Source organism: Heterodontus francisci, unplaced genomic scaffold (genome assembly GCF_036365525.1).
Source record: "Heterodontus francisci isolate sHetFra1 unplaced genomic scaffold, sHetFra1.hap1 HAP1_SCAFFOLD_58, whole genome shotgun sequence".
In the NCBI taxonomy this organism is placed as follows: domain Eukaryota; kingdom Metazoa; phylum Chordata; class Chondrichthyes; order Heterodontiformes; family Heterodontidae; genus Heterodontus; species Heterodontus francisci.
Window position 1 is genome coordinate 7,114,761 of NW_027142006.1, and position 17,507 is coordinate 7,132,267.

The 17,507-nt window shown below is 46.6% G+C and overlaps 1 non-coding gene across 1 annotated transcript; it reads right to left on the reverse strand.

The window, feature by feature from the left end:
- Positions 1-15,977: 15,977 nt before the first annotated feature.
- trnap-ugg (transfer RNA proline (anticodon UGG)) lies at positions 15,978-16,066 on the reverse strand. Its single transcript is given in 2 exon segments — positions 15,978-16,013; positions 16,031-16,066. It is a non-coding gene; the product is annotated as a tRNA-Pro (tRNA).
- Positions 16,067-17,507: the final 1,441 nt, after the last annotated feature.

Below are 17,507 nucleotides of genomic sequence, written 5' to 3' on the forward strand. Positions count from 1 at the left end.
AATGGAACTGAAGCAAACAAATCATCCAGAAGAGGGAAAGATATGTAAGGCCATGAAAGCACAGAATTCAGATGGATGCAATACCAGATGGTTTGGCAAGAGTGTAAAACAGCAACAGACTGGTGAATAAAACTTTCCCATTGAATGAGACAAGAGCAAAGGGTAATAATAGTGTCAGAGGTGAGTTGTGACACTATTCACATTCCACCTTGATCTGAATAGGACTGTTGAAGGGAGTGATTGAGAAGAATAGAGGAGAAATGAAAAGAAAGGAGAAATAAACAAAAGGTCTTTTGATTTTAGAATGTTTGTTTTTGGAAATGACAGACTGTAAAGTGTGTGTGTCAGAAGATATAGAGCGAAGTTGGGTATGACAAGATCACAGGAAAGTTGTGCCCTGAGACAAGGTGTGTGTTGACAGGAAAGCTGCTCTCTTTTGCACAATATGTATTTTATTCATATAATTTGTGCAATTACATTGCAAAGCAGTTCAAATTTAATATTACTTAAGGTACAATACAGATCAGTTTCCTTCAATAATGTACATGATGTATCTCACTATCCCTGCCTGCACAGGTTATATTTACAGTATTTACATTACACATCAAACATTCTCTGGTGCAAACAGCCCGAGGGGTTTTACACAGGTTCCAGCCCCTCACTGTACGATGGCCTACTAGGGCCTCAGACTGCAGCCTTTCCCCATTGTGTCTCCATGGTGGCTTCCCCAAGCTTTCATGCCGTCCCACAGCACATAGTCTTGGACGTTGCAATGTGCCAGTCTGCAACACTCGGTCATGGACAGCTCTTTGCACTGGAATACCTGTCCCACGGCCGGGCTCGTTCTCAATAGAGTTCATTTCAAATGAACATTTCCTAAATCCGTGCTTTCTCTCTCGCAATAAAGAGAACAGGATGTCTAGCAGATTCAGTGTGAGACAATAACACTGCCGGGTAAAGGCCGCTTTCCAACTCCAATCTTAACACAGCTGATTCCCCAAACAGCTGCAGTAAGGTGTTTGTAAACTGCAGGAAGCGGGTGTGTGTGGAAATGGTGATGTTACTGAGGAGGTTTCTTAGTATAGAATGGACTGTGTTTAGGTGGGAATATTACTGAGTGTTAATTGCATCGGGACCATATTTAACAGCTCTGGCTTTCTGGAAAGTCTTGACTATGAAGGCCGAGTCTGGAAGGGTTTGTGTGGAGAGCTGGGTTTCGGTTCTGCTGTTCATAAAGGGTTTGAAATTGGCAGCCCGGAGGAAACTGGAGGTGGAGCTGAAAGATGAGGGGCCGTTCTCTCTCTGTCTGTCACTCTGGGTGTCTCCTCCATCTAGCTCTCTGTTTAATCTTCACTCTTGTCTCCTCCCCTCCCTGCTCTCACTCTGCCTTTCTCAGCCAGGTCCAGCTGGCCTGTATAAAAAGGAGCCTGACAGAATCAGTCTCTTTTATTGTGCACTGATTTGAGGAAAGACTCAACATGTCTGCCAGTAAACAAGAGTATGCTCCAGGCTGGCAGCATGTTAGAATCCATGAGGAAAGGCATCATCACCCTCATCGACAAGCAGAAGGGGGAGAGGACAGAAATCAGAAATTGTTGGCCCGATTTCTGCTTAATGCTGACTACAAGATTCTGTCAAAAGACATAGCCAGTCGATTCAAGTCTGCTCTGGAGTTGGTGATTCACCCTGATCAGACCTATACTATACCAGGCAGGACAATCTCTGATAGCTTTGCGCTACTCAGGGATATGATCACCTATGTACGGGACAGGAGGGTGGACACCTGCCTCATCAGCCTGGACCAGGAGAAGGCTTTTGACAGGATATCGCACACTTACATGATGGATGTGCATTCCAAAATGGGGTTTGGGGAGGGAATCTGCAATTGGATCAAACAACTCTACACAAACATCAGTAGTGCAGTCTCAATCAATGGGTGGGAATCAGAAAGTTTCCCGATCCAATCTGGAGTCAGACAGGGCTGTCCTCTCTCCCCTGTCTTGTTTGTTTGCAGTATTGAACCCTTTGCTGAGTCTATTAGGAAGAATGCGAGCATCAGAGGGGTGACAATCCCAGGCAGTGGAGGCACTCAGGTTAAAACCTCCCTGTACATGGATGACGTCGCCGTTTTATGCTCGGATCCACTGTCATGGCGCAGAGTGATGAGCATCTGCGACCAGCTCGAACTGGCCTTGGGAGCCAATGTTAAACACGGCAAGAGCGAGGCCATGTTCTTTGGGAACTCGGCTTACCGATCCTTTGTCCCCTTGACCGTTAGGTCAGATTACCTGAAGGTGCTGGGGATATGGTTTGGAAGGGCTGAGACGTGCACCAAAACCTGGAAGTAGCGAGTAGCCAGGGTACAACATAAGCTGAGCATGTGGGAGCAGCGATCTCTCTCCATTATGGGTAAGAACCTGGTCATCAAGGGCGAGGTGCTCACATTGCTGTACGTGGTGCAGGTCTGGCCCATACCGCATTCCTGCGCTGTGGCGATCACCTGAGCCATTTTCCACTTCATCTGGGGATCCAAAATGATCCGAGTCCGGAGGGACACGATGTTCAAACCTCTGGATAAGGGCGGGAAAAATGTACCCAACGTCGCCTTCATCCTTATGGCTACCTTTGTGTGCGGCTGCATCAAGCTGTGTGTAGATCCACAGTTTGCAAACTTCAAGTGTCACTACGTGCTGTGGTTCTATCTGTCCCCAGTGTTGCAAAGGATGGGCCTGGTCATATTGCCGCGGAATGCTCCATCCAGTTGGACTGTGCCGTACCACCTATCCTTCATGGAAAAGTTTCATTGGAAAAACACCTTTGACCACCAATCCATCAAGCAGTGGTTTGCACGGAATATCCTCAAGGCCCTACGGGAAAAGGAGATGGTGGATCCTGTCGGATGGTCCCCTGAGCAGAAGTCCAAAGTCATTTGGCAGAATGCCTCATCACCAGAACTTTCAAACAAGCACCAAGATGTTGCCTGGCTGATGGTGAGAAGAGCCCTCCCTGTCAGATCCTTCCTGCACACCCGAAGTCTCACCCCATCCACACGCGGCCCTCGAGGTGGCTGTGGTGGAAAAGAGACGTTGCTCACCTCTTTCTGGAATGTGTCTTTGCAAAGCAGGTGTGGAAGAGATGCAGTGGTTTTTGTCGAGGTTCATCCCAAGCAGCTCTGTAGCACAGGAGTCTGTGCTCTATGGGCTGTTCCCAGGGACGCACACCGAGATAAACATCAACTGTTGCTGGAAGACTATCAATTCGTTGAAAGACGCTCTTTGGTCTGCCCGAAACTTGCTGGTCTTCCAGTGCAAAGAGTTGTCCATGACCGAATGTTGCAGACTGACACATTCCAAGGTCCAGGACTACGTGCTGAGGGACGCACTAAAACTTGGGGCAGCCGCAGCAAAGGCTCAATGTGGAAAGACCACAGTGTAAGCTCCTCCCACCATAGTGAACTGAGGAGCTGGATCCATGGGAAACCACTCGAACTGTAGCCAGAAACTATTTGTTTGCTGTAAAATGTACATGGCATGACAATGAAATGGAAGGGTTGTGAGGTAACTCTCTCCTGTATTGAAGGAAACTGATCTCCTTTGCACTCTTTGTATTGTCTGACATGGTGCTTTTTGGAACTGTTTTGTAATGTATTTTTTTTTTACAGATTTTTATGAATAAAGTATATTTTGGAAATTAATAAAAGAAAGTCTGGCAAAGGTAAAGGAGGGAAAGGACTGGGCAAAGACGGAGCAAAGCGGCACCGCAAAGTGCTTCCTGATAATATCCAGGGCATCACCAAACCAGCAATCCGCCGCCTGGCTCGCCGTGGCGGGGTCAAGCGGATCTCGGGTTTGATCGATGAGGAGACTCGCGGGGTGTTGAAGGTTTTCCTGGAGAATGTGATCAGGGATGCGGTCACCTACACTGAACACGCCAAGCGCAAGACGGTCACTGCCATGGATGTGGTGTGCGCTCTGAAACGGCAGGGCCGCACTCTCTACGAATTCAGCGGCTGAACAACTCGACCCTTTCCAGAAAACACAACAAAGGCTCTTCTAAGAGCCACCCACCGTCTCACAGAGAGAGCAGTGACCTGGAAACGGGAGCTGGGATAGGCTGTTTAGAACTGTCTGGAATAAATCTGTGCTGTGTTCGAGATACAAAACTAGAATCCCCAAATTTGACATTTCATTTGTAGCAAGGATGTGCAGTGGATTTGATTTTCTGAACGGGCTGTGTAAACAGTGCCTGAGGCTCTACAGTTAATTATTTCTCCAGTCGACACATGCCCTCAGTGAAAAGCCATCACTCCTCCAGAATCACTCATATGTTTCATCGAATTTCAAAATGATTTCGCTGCAATGAGAGAATCCGGGAGTTTTGCAGCAGCCGTCACTGGAACTGGACCCACTTGTGATGTTATTTCTCCCGAGACGGTATTTCCTGCACTGAAACTGACAGGGTTTGTGAAACTGATCAGTTTCAGCTCATTCATTCAGGGACCTGGAATTCCCGCAGTTTGAGCCCGCGCTATCGAGAGCCCACTTCTGATTGGTCACCCTCTTCCCATTCGCATGTCTTAACCAATTGCCGAGCCTCGAATTAGAAAATACAGCAAATCATTGGCTTAAATTGTCGTCCTGGCAGAAAGTTTGAATGCAAAAAAGCCGCCAATTTCAGTGTTGGGCAGAATCGAATTACTCAACGAATCTCAATAACGAATTGGCAGCACATTTTATACTTTCCCCGATTTTCCTTTCCATCGATTGGGGTGCTAATTCACTCGGGTGCGTTTGCTAATACTAACTGTAATCCTCAGATCCATTTAACATTTCAGTAATCCTATTAAATACAAAAGGAATTTTATGATTGAATTTCCATTGGAAGATAGTGAATTAGCACCCCGATCGATGGAAAGGAAAATCGGGCAGAGGATAAAATGTGCTGCCAATTCGTTATTTTGATTTGTTTATATAATTGACCAGGATTGACTTCACCCGAACGCAGCTACTAGCTCCCACCCCACTGACCGCTCTCCCCCCTCTGCAACTCGCTTTCTCCCCCTCCTCCCTACTGGCGAAATTCCGCACTCTGGCTGTTCGCTCTCTGCACACCCACCCCCCCACCCTGTAGCAGCCCAGCCCACAGCTGCTAGCTCTGGCCGTGACACTCGCTCCCACATTTCTTCACCAGGCGCCACCTGTAGAAGCAGGAGGGCCGCAAGGGCTGACGGGGCGACGTAGGAGTGAGTGGCTGAGAGGAGGGAAGTGGCACGGCCTGGAGCGAGTGGCCAGAGAGTGGGGTGGTGCGAAGCGAGGAACAACTGGCCAGGGGAGTAGGGGGGGGGGGGGGAGCAGCGAGGTCTGGAGCGAGCGGCTGAGGGGGGGAATCGTCGAGGCCTGGAATGAGTTGCTGAGGGGGGAGAGCGACAGCTTCAAAATCTCCCATTCAGCCACTTCCTCCAGCCAAGTGGTGGGGGGATGGGGTGGCTAGATACGCAATGGCACTTTCTCACGCATGCACGAAGATGGATTTGTTGCGGAAATGTGATGATGTTGGCGCTGCAAAATGCTCGAGTATCTGACCGCTGAAATCCTCGAGCTGGCCGGTAACGTGGCCCGGGACAACAAGAAGACCCGCATCATCCCCAGACACCTGCAACTGGCCGTCCGCAACAACGAGGAGCTCATCAAGCTGCTGGGAGACGTGACCATCGCTCAGGGCGGGGTGCTGCCTAATATCCGGTCCTTGCTGCTGCCCAGGAAAACCAGCGCTCAGAGCTCCCAGAAAAAGTAAAGCGGCCGAAATGACATCTAATAAACCAAAGGCTCTTTTCAGAGCCACCCACAGTCTCTGTGAAAGGGCTGATTACTGTCAGGAGGGAGTCAGTGATGGAGTTATTGCAACAGTGGATTGACCTGTTGCACATCTGTCCAGCTGTGTTTTCATTTCGCTCTGTTTTTCTGCTCACACATCTCCCCCTCTAGTTAATTGCAGAACTGAACTACAGGGTGTCAGAATCAACAATTCCCAGGATTGGGGGTGAGATTGTGCTGAGCAGCAATGAGCCTCCAGTAATGCTGCTTTCTAAATTCCAGATCAGCTCTCAGTCCAACAGGCCTTTCGTATTTTAAATATCACAACAGAGCTGAGCGGGGTTGAGCGCAGCCTCAGCTGCACCGAGTCTCAGGGGCTCTCAGGACCCCAATCACAGCCACTGGGCCTGGCGGGCGTGCAGCAAGGATCCCGGGGGAGGGAGGGTGCACCATTAAAGTGATGGTGCAGCACCTCCCCCATCCTCGCCGCCACTTACCGGTTTCTTCTCCCGTTTATCTCAACATTAAGAAGACGCTTTTGCTCTAGACTACACTGGTTATAAAGTAAGACCCAACTTTGTCTCTGAAAGTGATGAATAGCAGCAACAACAGCAGAATCCAACCCCTGCAGTTACATGTGAACTTGCTGATGTTGCAGCAGATTGAATGTCTGAGTGAATCCCTTCCCACACACATGGCAGGGGAACGGCCTCTCCCCAGAGTGAGTGGGTTGGTGTTTCAGCAGATCATTACTGCTTTTCAAGCTCTTCTCACAGTCAGGACATTAAAAGGTCTCTGATCAGTGTGAACAAGTTGATGTTCAGTGAGGTTGGATGACTGAATGAACCCCTTCCGACACACGGAGCAGGTGAATGATCTCTCCCCAGTGTGAACTCACTGGTGTTTCAGCAGGTTGACTCTGGGTGGGTTCAGTTCTACACTCACTGGTTCCTCTCTCTCTCTTCCCCTGAAGGTGCTGATTCTGACTGTATGTACGTGCTCTCTCCCCCTCCGACCCTCCCTGTCCAATGTAGTATCTCCCAGTTTTGGTGATGTGCTCTCCCTGACCTGTCTCCATTTCTCCTTCTTCTGCAGACTTGCCCTGACTATCACTATTTCAGAGAATCATACAGCACAGAAGGAGGCCAATCGGTCTTTTGTGCCTGTGCTGAATCTGTGAAAAAAATGATGCAATTAGTCCAACCCCCTGCCAATTTCCCCATAATCCTGGAGAAATTCACTTTGAAATATTTGTCCAATTCCTTCATGAAAGTTATAATTTGAATCTGTTTTCACCACCCTGTCAGACAATTCATTCCAAATCCGAATCAGTTACTGGGTAAAAAGATCTCTCCTCACCTCCCCTTGACATTTTTGGCCAACACTCCCAGCTTCACCACCCTGTCCAGAGAACTGAAACCCTTCATCTCTGGTATCATTCTCGTAAATCTCCTCCGAACTGTCTCAAAAGCTTTGATGTCCTTTCTGAAACCTGGTGCCCAGAACTGGACACATTACTGTAGCTGAGATCGAGCCAGCGACGCCCACATCCCACGAACGGATAAAAAAATCTCCCTGCCAAATCCCCAATTCTTATCCATTTACAGACGCTCCTTGCCCAGTCCCCAAATCTTATTCATTTAGAGACGCGCCCTGCCCAATCCCCAATCCCTATCCATTTACAGACGCTCTCTGACCAGTTGACCTTGCTGGCGGGCAGTTTCGGGAAGCCTCACAGGGAAAAGCTTCACCGCCACCCGCAGGGACACAAACGGGATTGTTCCATCCTATTGTGGCCTTGACGCCCTGCTCCAGCTGTGTGCACCCGCTACGGGCACGGTCTCCCTGCACTTTGTGAATATTCCGCTCCAGCTGCAGATGGAGCTCAGCCACTACCGCGCCTGCTCCTTATCAGAGACAAGGCAAATTCTAGTGCGCAGAGCATTCTGGGTACCACAACTGTCATTCATGCCAATCTCTGACATGATAATCAGGTTTTATTTCCTACATTTCATTTCCTGGTATGTTAGTGTGTGTTTTCTTTTGTACCTGTCAGTGCCTGGGAGGAGAGAGTCAGCTTCACTTTGTAGCCGTGAATTTCTGGTGTGAGAATGTGGGTTTTTACTCTGTATGTTTCAGTTTTTGGTTTGTGACTGTTTCTGCTATTGCTATGTGAGTTAACTTTGTGGAAAGAGATGCAGTGGTTTTTGTCGATGTTCATCCCAAGCAGCTCTGTAACACAGGAGTCTGTGCTCTACGGGCTATTCCCAGGGACGCACACGGAGACAAACATCAACTGCTGCTGGAGGACTATCAATTCGGTGAAAGACGCCCTTTGGTCTGCCCGAAACTTGCTGGTCTTCCAGCGAAAAGAGTTGTCCACCACCAAATGTTGCAGACTGGCACACTCCAAGGTCCAGGACTACGTGCTGAGGGACGCACTAAAGCTTGGGGCAGCCGCAGCAAAGGCTCAATGGGGAAAGACCACAGTGTAAGGTCCCCCCACCAAGCTGAACTGAGGGGCTGGATCCATGGGAAATCCCTCGAACTGTATCGGAGAAATTTTGTGTGCTGTAAATGTAAAAATGTATATGGCATGACAATGAAATGGAAGGGTTGTGAGGCAACTCATGATTGTACAGAAGGTAACTGATCACCTTTGCACTGTTTGTATTTTTTGACTTGATGCTGTTTTAAACTGTTTGGGAATGTAATTTTTACAGATTTTTGTGAATAAAGTATATTTTGGAAATTAAAAAAATGTGAGTTTCACCACATATCTTTCAACAACTTGTATGTGAACATCAGCTTTTGTCCAGATCTATCAGTTTATGATATAGAATCATAGAGTTATACAGCACAGAAACAGGCCCTTCATCCCATTGAGTCTGTGCTGGCCATCAAACACCTAACTATTCGAATCCCATTTTCCAGTATTTGGCCCGTAGCCTTATCTGCTATAGCATTTCAAGTGCTCATCTAAATACTTCTTAAATGTTGTGAGGGTTCCGGCCTCTACCACCTCTTCAGGGAGTGCGTTCCAGATTCCAACCACCCTCTGGGTAAATTTTTTTTCCTCAAATCCCATCTAAACCTCCTGCCCCTTACCTTAAATCTATGCCACCTGGTTATTGACCCCTCCGCTAAGGTAAAATGTTTCTTCCTATCTAACCCATCAATGCCCTCATAATTTTGTAAACCTCAATCTTATCTCCCATCAACCTTCTCTGCTCTAAGGAAAACAATGCTAGCCTTTTCAGTCTCTCTTCATAGCTGAAATGCTCCAGCCCAGGCAACATCCTGGTGACTCTCTTCTGCGCCCTCTCCAGTGCAATCACATCCTTCCTATAGTGTGGTGCCCAGAACAGTACACAGTACTCCAGCTGTGGCCTAACTAGCATTTTATACAGCTCCGTCATAACCTCCCTGCTCTTATATTATCTGCCTCGGACGATCTATATTGGCCTGTAATCTAAGGCTTTCCTCCTCACTATTTACGACACCACCAATTTTCGTGTCATGTGTGAGAAAGGGTTTGATTCTATCCCTATCAGTATCCGTTACATGCATGTGTTTTTAATCTGCACCCCCTCTGTTTTATTCTCTGTAATTGTCAGCCTCTTGTAGGTGAGTCTGTGTTTTGCTCTTTATCTCTCAGTCTTCGAAGTATGAGCCTGGGTTTGCACCTAATTTTCTTTGTACCTTGCAGGATGGATATTGAAGAGAGGTTTTTACACATTAACTGCCAAATCCTGATAAGTGATTTTTGGGTTTCACACAGTATCTGTCAGTTTCTTGTCTGGGACTGTTGGTTTTACTCTGTCCCTGGCATTTGCTGGTTTGTTAGTGTGGGGTTTACACTGTACCTGTCAGTTTCTCATCTGTGAGTGTTGGTTTCACTTTGCATAGAATCATAGATCACAGAATACTTACAGCACAAAAGGAGGGATTCACCTCATCGTGCTTGTGCTGCCTCTCTGCACAAGCAACTCAGCTCATGCCACATCCTCATGTATTCCATGAAAAACTATTTTTTTTTCCCTTCAGATAATTATCATATATCCTTTTGAAAGCTATGGTTGAATCTTCCTCCGTCACACTCTCAGGCAGTACATATCAGATCTTAACCATTTGCTGCATAAAAAAGGTTTTTCCTCATGTTGCCTTTGGTTCTTTTCCCATTCACCTTAAATCGGTGTCCTCTGCTTGCTCAGCCATGAGTAATATTTCCCATTGCTTTCTCAGCACTGATGGATTGTGAGGTGGGAGACAGCCAGAAGTCCCACTGAGCCGCACTGACTCCCAGCTGAAAAAGAAATGAGATAAAGTTCAATCTTTCACAGCGAGATGCTGCAGAGAGTTATAGAACATAGAACATGACAACGCAGTACAGGCCCTTCAGCCCTCGATGTTGCGCCGACCTGTGAAACCATCTGACCTACACTATTCCATTTTCATCCATATGTCTATCCAATGACCACTTAAATGCCCTCAAAGTTGGCGAGTCTACTACTGTTGCAGGCAGGGCGTTCCACGCCCTTACTACTCTCTGTGTAAAGAAACTACCTCTGACATCTGTCCTATATCTATCACCACTCAACTTAAAGCGATGTCCCCTCGTGTTTGCCATCACCATCCGAGGAAAAAGAGGCTCACTATTCACCCTGTCCAGCCCTCTGATTATCTTATATGTCTCTATTCAGTCACCTCTTCTTCTCCTTCTCTCTAACGAAAACAACCTCAAGTCCCTCAGCCTTTCCTCGTAAGACCTTCCCTCCATACCAGGCAACATCCTAGTAAATCTCCTCTGCGCCTTTTCCAAAGCTTCCACATCCTTCCTATAATGCGGTGACCAGAACTGCACGCAATACTCCAGGTGCGGCCGCACCAGAGTTCTGTACAGCTGCAGCATGACCTCGTGGCTCCTAAACTCGATCCCCCTACTAATGAAAGCTAACACACCATATGCCTTCTTCACAGCTCTATTAACCTGGGTGGCAACTTTCAGGGATTTATGTACCTGGACACCAAGATCTCTCTGCTCATCTACACTACCAAGAATCTTCCCATTAGCCCAGTATTCTGCAATCCTGTTACTCCTTCCGAAGTGAATCACCTCACACTTTTCCGCATTAAACTCCATTTGCCATCTCTCAGCCCAGCTCTGCAGCCTATCTATGTCCCTCTGTAACCTACAACATCCTTTGGCACTATCCACAACTCCACCGACCTTCGTGTCATCCGCAAATTTACTAACCCACCCTTCTACACCCTCTTCCAGGTCATTTATAAAAATGACAAACAGCAGTGGCCCCAAAACAGATCCTTGCGGTACATCACTAGAAACTATACTCCAGGATGAACATTTCCCATCAACCACCACCCTCTGTCTTCTTTCAGCTAGCCGATTTCTGATCCAAAGCACTAATTCACCTTCAATCCCATACTTCCGTATTTTCTGCAATCGCCTACCGTGGGCAACTTTATCAAACGCCTTACTGAAATCCATATAGACCACATACACGGCTTTACCCTCATCCACCTGTTTGGTCACATTGTCAAAAAACTCAATAAGGTTTGTGAGGCACGACCTACCCTTCACAAAACCGTGCTGACTATCTCTAATGAACTTATTCTTTTCAAGATGATTATAAATCCTATCTCTTATAACCTTTTCCAACATTTTACCCACAACCGAAGTAAGGCTCACAGGTCTATAATTACCAGGGCTGTCTCTGCTCCCCTTCTTGAACAAGGGGACAACATTTGCTATCCTCCAGTCTTCCGGCACTATTCCTGTCGACAATGACGACATAAAAATCAAGGACAAAGGCTCTGCAATCTCCTCCCTGGCTTCCCAGAGAATCCTAGGATAAATCCCATCTGGCCCAGGGGACTTATCTATTTTCACACTTTCCAAAATTGCTAACACCTCCTCCTTGTGAACCTCAAGCCCATCTGGCCTAGTAGTCTGGATCTCAGTATTCTCCTCGACAACATTTTCTTTCTCCACTGTAAATACTGACGAAAAATATTCATTTAACACTTCCCCTATCTCCTCCGATTCCACACACAACTTCCCACTACTATCCTTGTTAGGCCCTAACCTATCTCTAGTCATTCTTTTATTCCTGATATACCTATAGAAAGCCTTAGGGTTTTCTTTGATCCTATCCGCCAATGACTTCTTGTGTCCTCTCCTTGCTCTTCTTATATCTCCCTTTAGATCCTTCCTGGCAAGCTTGTAACTCTCAAGCGCCCTAACTGAGCCTTCACGTCTCATCCTAACATAAGCCTTCTTCTTCCTCTTGACAAGCTCTTCAACTTCTTTAGTAAACCACGGCTCCCTCGCTCGACAACTTCCTCCCTGCCTGACAGGTACATACTTATCAAGGACACGCAGCAGCTGCTCCTTGAATAAGCTCCACATTTCGATTGTTCCCATCCCCTGCAGTTTCCTTCCCCATCCTACGCATCCTAAATCTTGCCTAATCGCATCATAATTTCCTTTGCCCCAGCTATAATTCTTGCCCTGCTGTATATGCCTGTCCCTGCCCATCGCTAAGGTAAACCTAACCGAATTGTGATCACTATCACCAAAGTGCTCACCAACATCTAAATCTAACACCTGGCCGGGTTCATTACCCAGTACCAAATCCAATGTGGCATCGCCCCTGGTTGGCCTGTCTACATACTGTGTCAGAAAACCCTCCTGCACACACTGGACAAAAACAGACCCATCTAAAGTACTCGAACTATAGTATTTCCAGTCAATATTTGGAAAGTTAAAGTCCCCCATAACCACTACCCTGTTACTCTCGCTCCTGTCAAGAATCATCTTTGCTATCCTCTCCTCTACATCTCTGGAACTATTTGGAGGTCTATAGAAAACTCCCAACAGGGTGACCTCACCTCTCCTGTTTCTAACCTCGGCCCAGACTACCTCTGTAGACGAGTCCTCAAACGTCCTTTCTGCCGCTGTAATACTTTCCTTGATTAACAATGCCACACCCCCCCCCCCCCACTCTTTTACCCTCTTCTCTGTTCTTAGTGAAACATCTAAATCCCGGAACCCGCAACATCCATTCCTGTCCCTGCTCTACCCATGTCTCTGAAATGGCCACTACATCGAGATCCCAGGTACCAACCCATGCTGCAAACTCACCCACCATATTCCGGATGCTCCTGGCGTTGAAGTAGACACATTTTAAACCAAGCTCTTGCTTGCCAGTGCCCTCTTGTGTCCTTATAACCTTATCTCTGCCCTCACTACTCTCAACATCCTGCACACTGGAACTACAATTTAGGGTCCCATCCCCCTGCTGAATTCGTTTAAACTCCCCCGAAGAGCACTAGCAAATCTCCCCCCCCAGGATATTGGTACCCCTCTGGTTCAGGTGAAGACCATCCTGTTTGTAGAGGTCCCACCTACCCCAGAAAGAGCCCCAATTATCCAGGGAACCAAAACCCTCCCTCCTACACCATCCCTGCAGCCACGTGTTCAACTCATCTCTCTCCCTATTCCTCACTTCGCTAGCACGTGGCACGGGCAACAACCCAGAGATAACAACTCTGTTTGTTCTCGCTCTAAGCTTCCACCCTAGCTCCCTGAATTTCTGCCTTAAATCCCCATCTGTCTTCCTACCTATGTCGTTGGTGCCTATGTGTACCACGATTTGGGGCTGCTCCCCCTCCCCCTTGAGGATCCCAAAAACACGATCAGAGACATCACGTACCCTGGCACCTGGGAGGCAACACACCAACCGTGAGTCTCTCTCGTTCCCACAAAACCTCCTATCTGTTCCCCTAACTATGGAGTCCCCAATGACTAATGCTCTGCTCCTCTTACCCCTTCCCTTCTGAGCAACAGGGACAGACTCTGCGCCAGAGACCTGTATCCCATTGCCTCCCCCTGGTAAGTCGTCTCCCCCAACAGTATCCAAAACGGTATACCTGTTGTTGAGGGAAACGGCCACAGGGGATCCCTGCACTGCCTGCTGGTTCCCTCTCCTTCCCCTGACAGTCACCCATCTACCTTCTTCTTTTACCTGAGGTGTGACTGCCTCCCGATAACTCCTCTCAATAATCCCCTCCGCCTCCCGAATGATCCGAAGTTCCTCCAGCTCCAGCTCCAGTTCCCTAACGCGGTCCTCGAGGAGCTGGAGCTGGGTGCACTTCCTGCAGATGCAGTCAGCAGGGACACCCTTGGCGACCCTTACCTCCCACATTCTGCAGGAGGAACATTGAACTGCCTTAACCTCCATTCCCACTATTCTAAATACCCAAGTTTTTAACCAATCACACGATAAAACAAGAAGAGAAATAGAAAAAGCCTTACCTTACCTACACACAACCGAGTCCTTTTTTTTGGTAAGAGGAGGAGGGCGGGTGGGAAACACTACAAGAGTAGTGTCTCGGGTTCAGAAACAGCTCAAATATATAGGTTTCTACTTACCCAGCATTCCCTGCTCCACCGAAACTCCCGATGAAATTGACTTCCCAGCTGTTCACTCCTCGCTCGCAATGCCTGTGCTCCTGGAAAAGCTGCACAATGAAAATGTAAGAGAATTTACACAGCCCAAATATATAGGTTTCTACTTACCCAGCAGTCCCTGCTCCACCGAAACTCCCAATGAAATTGACTTCCCATCTGTTCACTCCTCGCTCGCGAGAGTCCCGAATGAAAGAGAGCGTTTCTCATACTGTTGTTGAATTTCATTTCAAACACTCCTTGTACTCTCTGCTAATGAAGCCGAAAAAATGGAAAAACTAAATGCGCTCAAACTCACAACCCTAAGATTAAAAGTCCCATGATCGACAGACTGAACTGAATATGTCACTTCTACTGTACCTCTGTTTGGATGGATGCAACTGTATGCTCCAATGCAAGGGCAGCTTTCAAATCCTCCCATGGGTCCACACGTCAGACTAAGTTCCATGTTGTAAACGCAAGCAAAGGAAATCTGCTCACTTCCAAAACTATCAGCAAATTGAAGCTGATTACGATCAACATCATCAGAGGTCAGAACTACCTGGTGAAAGAAGACACCCTGAAGAAGGATCCACAATTATTCAAAGGCATCGACAAAGTCAAAAACAAGAAAATTGATGAGTCAATCCAAGCTAAACAGAAACACTGAAGAATTCCATTCCAGACCAGAACACAATTAGAGGCATTTTTTTGTATTCAAAGCTGGGCATTAGTATTTAATAGTTGATATATAATTTTGAATATATTTGAATTTATTTATTCATTTGGCACTGCTGAACATGAAGCAGTCTTAAATCATTTAAATTTTTTTTGTAAAATCTGACTTACCAGATTAAAATATTAGATCAAGGGAGAAATTTCAAAGATTACTGGACCAGTAATCCAGAGGCCTGGACTCAAGATCCAGTGACAGCCAGGACGTCAAGGCGGGAAACACTCCGCACTAGTCTGCAGTGAGCGATTCCATCGAAGGTAGAGCACAATCTCTTTAATATAAGAATGTATATTTTATAATAATTAATCACTCAAGACCTTCCTGGTCTCTGCATCTCAGCTGCTCTCTGGATAAACTTGCAGAAAGTATTTCAACCTGTAAAGCAGGAGTCTAGGGAATGTATAATGATATTTTCTAGCCTTCGGGCAATATTTTAATCAATACAGTGTGGGACAACCTGTCTGGGCACAACTCCATGACTTTCTCTTTAACTAGTGACCTCACAATCACTAACTTCTATGGTCACAATCTTCAGCTCATCACCTCCGGTACGTAGCTCTAATCTTAATGTACATTTAAACAACCTTTCAAGTCCAGTTACAGTTTTTGTTGCCTTACCTGCACAAGCTTAAAAAGTGAAAAACGGAAGCAAGTTTAACTGAACATTCTGGTGGTCAGTTCGGGCACGGGAAAAAAATGAAAGGACTCGGACCAGGTCGGATGTGGTGCTGTCAGGCTTGGGTCGGGTTTCATTTGCTGACCCGAGCAGGCCTTTAGTTACTGTTGCAACCTTATATTCCCACTTGACAATCTGTATATTTTGTTCATTTCAATTTTGTCGACAAGCTCTTTGAATCCAGTTCCCCGGTCCTCAAGCAGGCTCAGTTTGGAAATCGATTCCGCTTTCTGGAAGGCTGAAAGCAATCGATGACCTTAAACTAAAAATGGCAACGGAGAAGGGCTCGTCTGGGATTTGAACCCAGGACCTCTCACATATTAATCACTTATATACCCAAAGCGAGAATCATACCCCTAGACCAACGAGCCACCGTTGACACGGTTTTTATTCGCTCCTGTGGAATTTCACTGGCACCCACAGCCGATCATGCAATTTTTTCAGATCAAAACAATATCCTACAAAGCTGAAATAAAAACAGAAAGTGCTGGAAATACTCAGCACCTCTGACAGCATCTGTGGAGAGAGAAACAGAGTTAACATTTCAGGGTTTTCACCTTTTGTTTGAGCCATCTTTTCAGACTGCTTCTGTCCATCCAATCTCACTTTTTACTCTATCCACATTCTAAGGGTGGTGCAGTGGTGAGCACTGCAGCTTCACAACTTCAATGACCCCGATTCAGTTCTGTATACTGCCTGTGTGGAGTTTGCAAGTTGTTTATGTGGGCTTCCACAAGGTACTCTGGTTTCCTCCAACAACGAAAGACTTGTGGGTTGATAGATAAATTGACTGTTGTAAATTGGCCCCAGGGGAGGCGATAGGAGAAATGTGGGGATGTGGTATGGAATTCTGGGTTAACATAGGATTAGTATAAATGGGTGGTTGATGGTCAGTGCAGACTCAGTGGGCCAAAGGGCCTACATCAGTGCTGTATATCTCTATAACCATTCTCTAAGCAAATGCATTTTTCATGAATTCCTCATTTCTTTTATTAACGACAATTTTATATTTCCGGCCCTTGCTTCATACGATACCACAAGTGGAATCATGTTGCCATCAACCCGATCAAACCCCTTCACTATTTCCTCAGATTGCAATGTTTCTTTAACCCTCACAGACTGTGGAGTTTCTGCTGCTTGATTGCAGTTCTTGCTTCCTGCCAGTAGATGTCACCTCACTCCAATATAGTGAAGTTTACAAATCTGAGAGAGACACAACAGGAAATAATTGTTCACATTATAGTGAAAGTGTGGGATTTAGAAATACTAGGAGTGGAGACGAGTTATTATAGAATTTGTCAAACCAAACATATGTTATAATGTTGTGTTAAATCTGTCACTCTGTTGTCTTGATTCTGAGAGTAACATAGACTCATCGAGTCATTGGGTCATTTGTGGTATAGAAGGAGGCCATTTGCCCCATCGAGTACAGGCCAGCTCTCCATGGAGCGATCCAATCAGTCCCACTCGTCTGCTCGATCCCCCGAGACCTGTAAATTTATTTCCTTCAAATGCCCATCGAAATTCCTTTTGTAACCAACGATTGTCTCCACTTCCTCCGCCCTCGGGGGCAGCGAGTTACAGATCATTACCAATCACTGTGTAAAAAAGTTCTTCTGCACATTCCCCCTGCATCTCTTGTCCAAAACCTTCAATCTGAATCCCCTAGTCCTTGTACCAATATTAATGGGAACAATTTTTCTTTGCCAACTTATCTAAAACTGTCATAGCCTTCGACACCTCTATCAATTCTCCCCTCAATCTTCTTTGATACAGGCAGAAAAAACCCTGTTTTTCTAACCTAACCTTGAA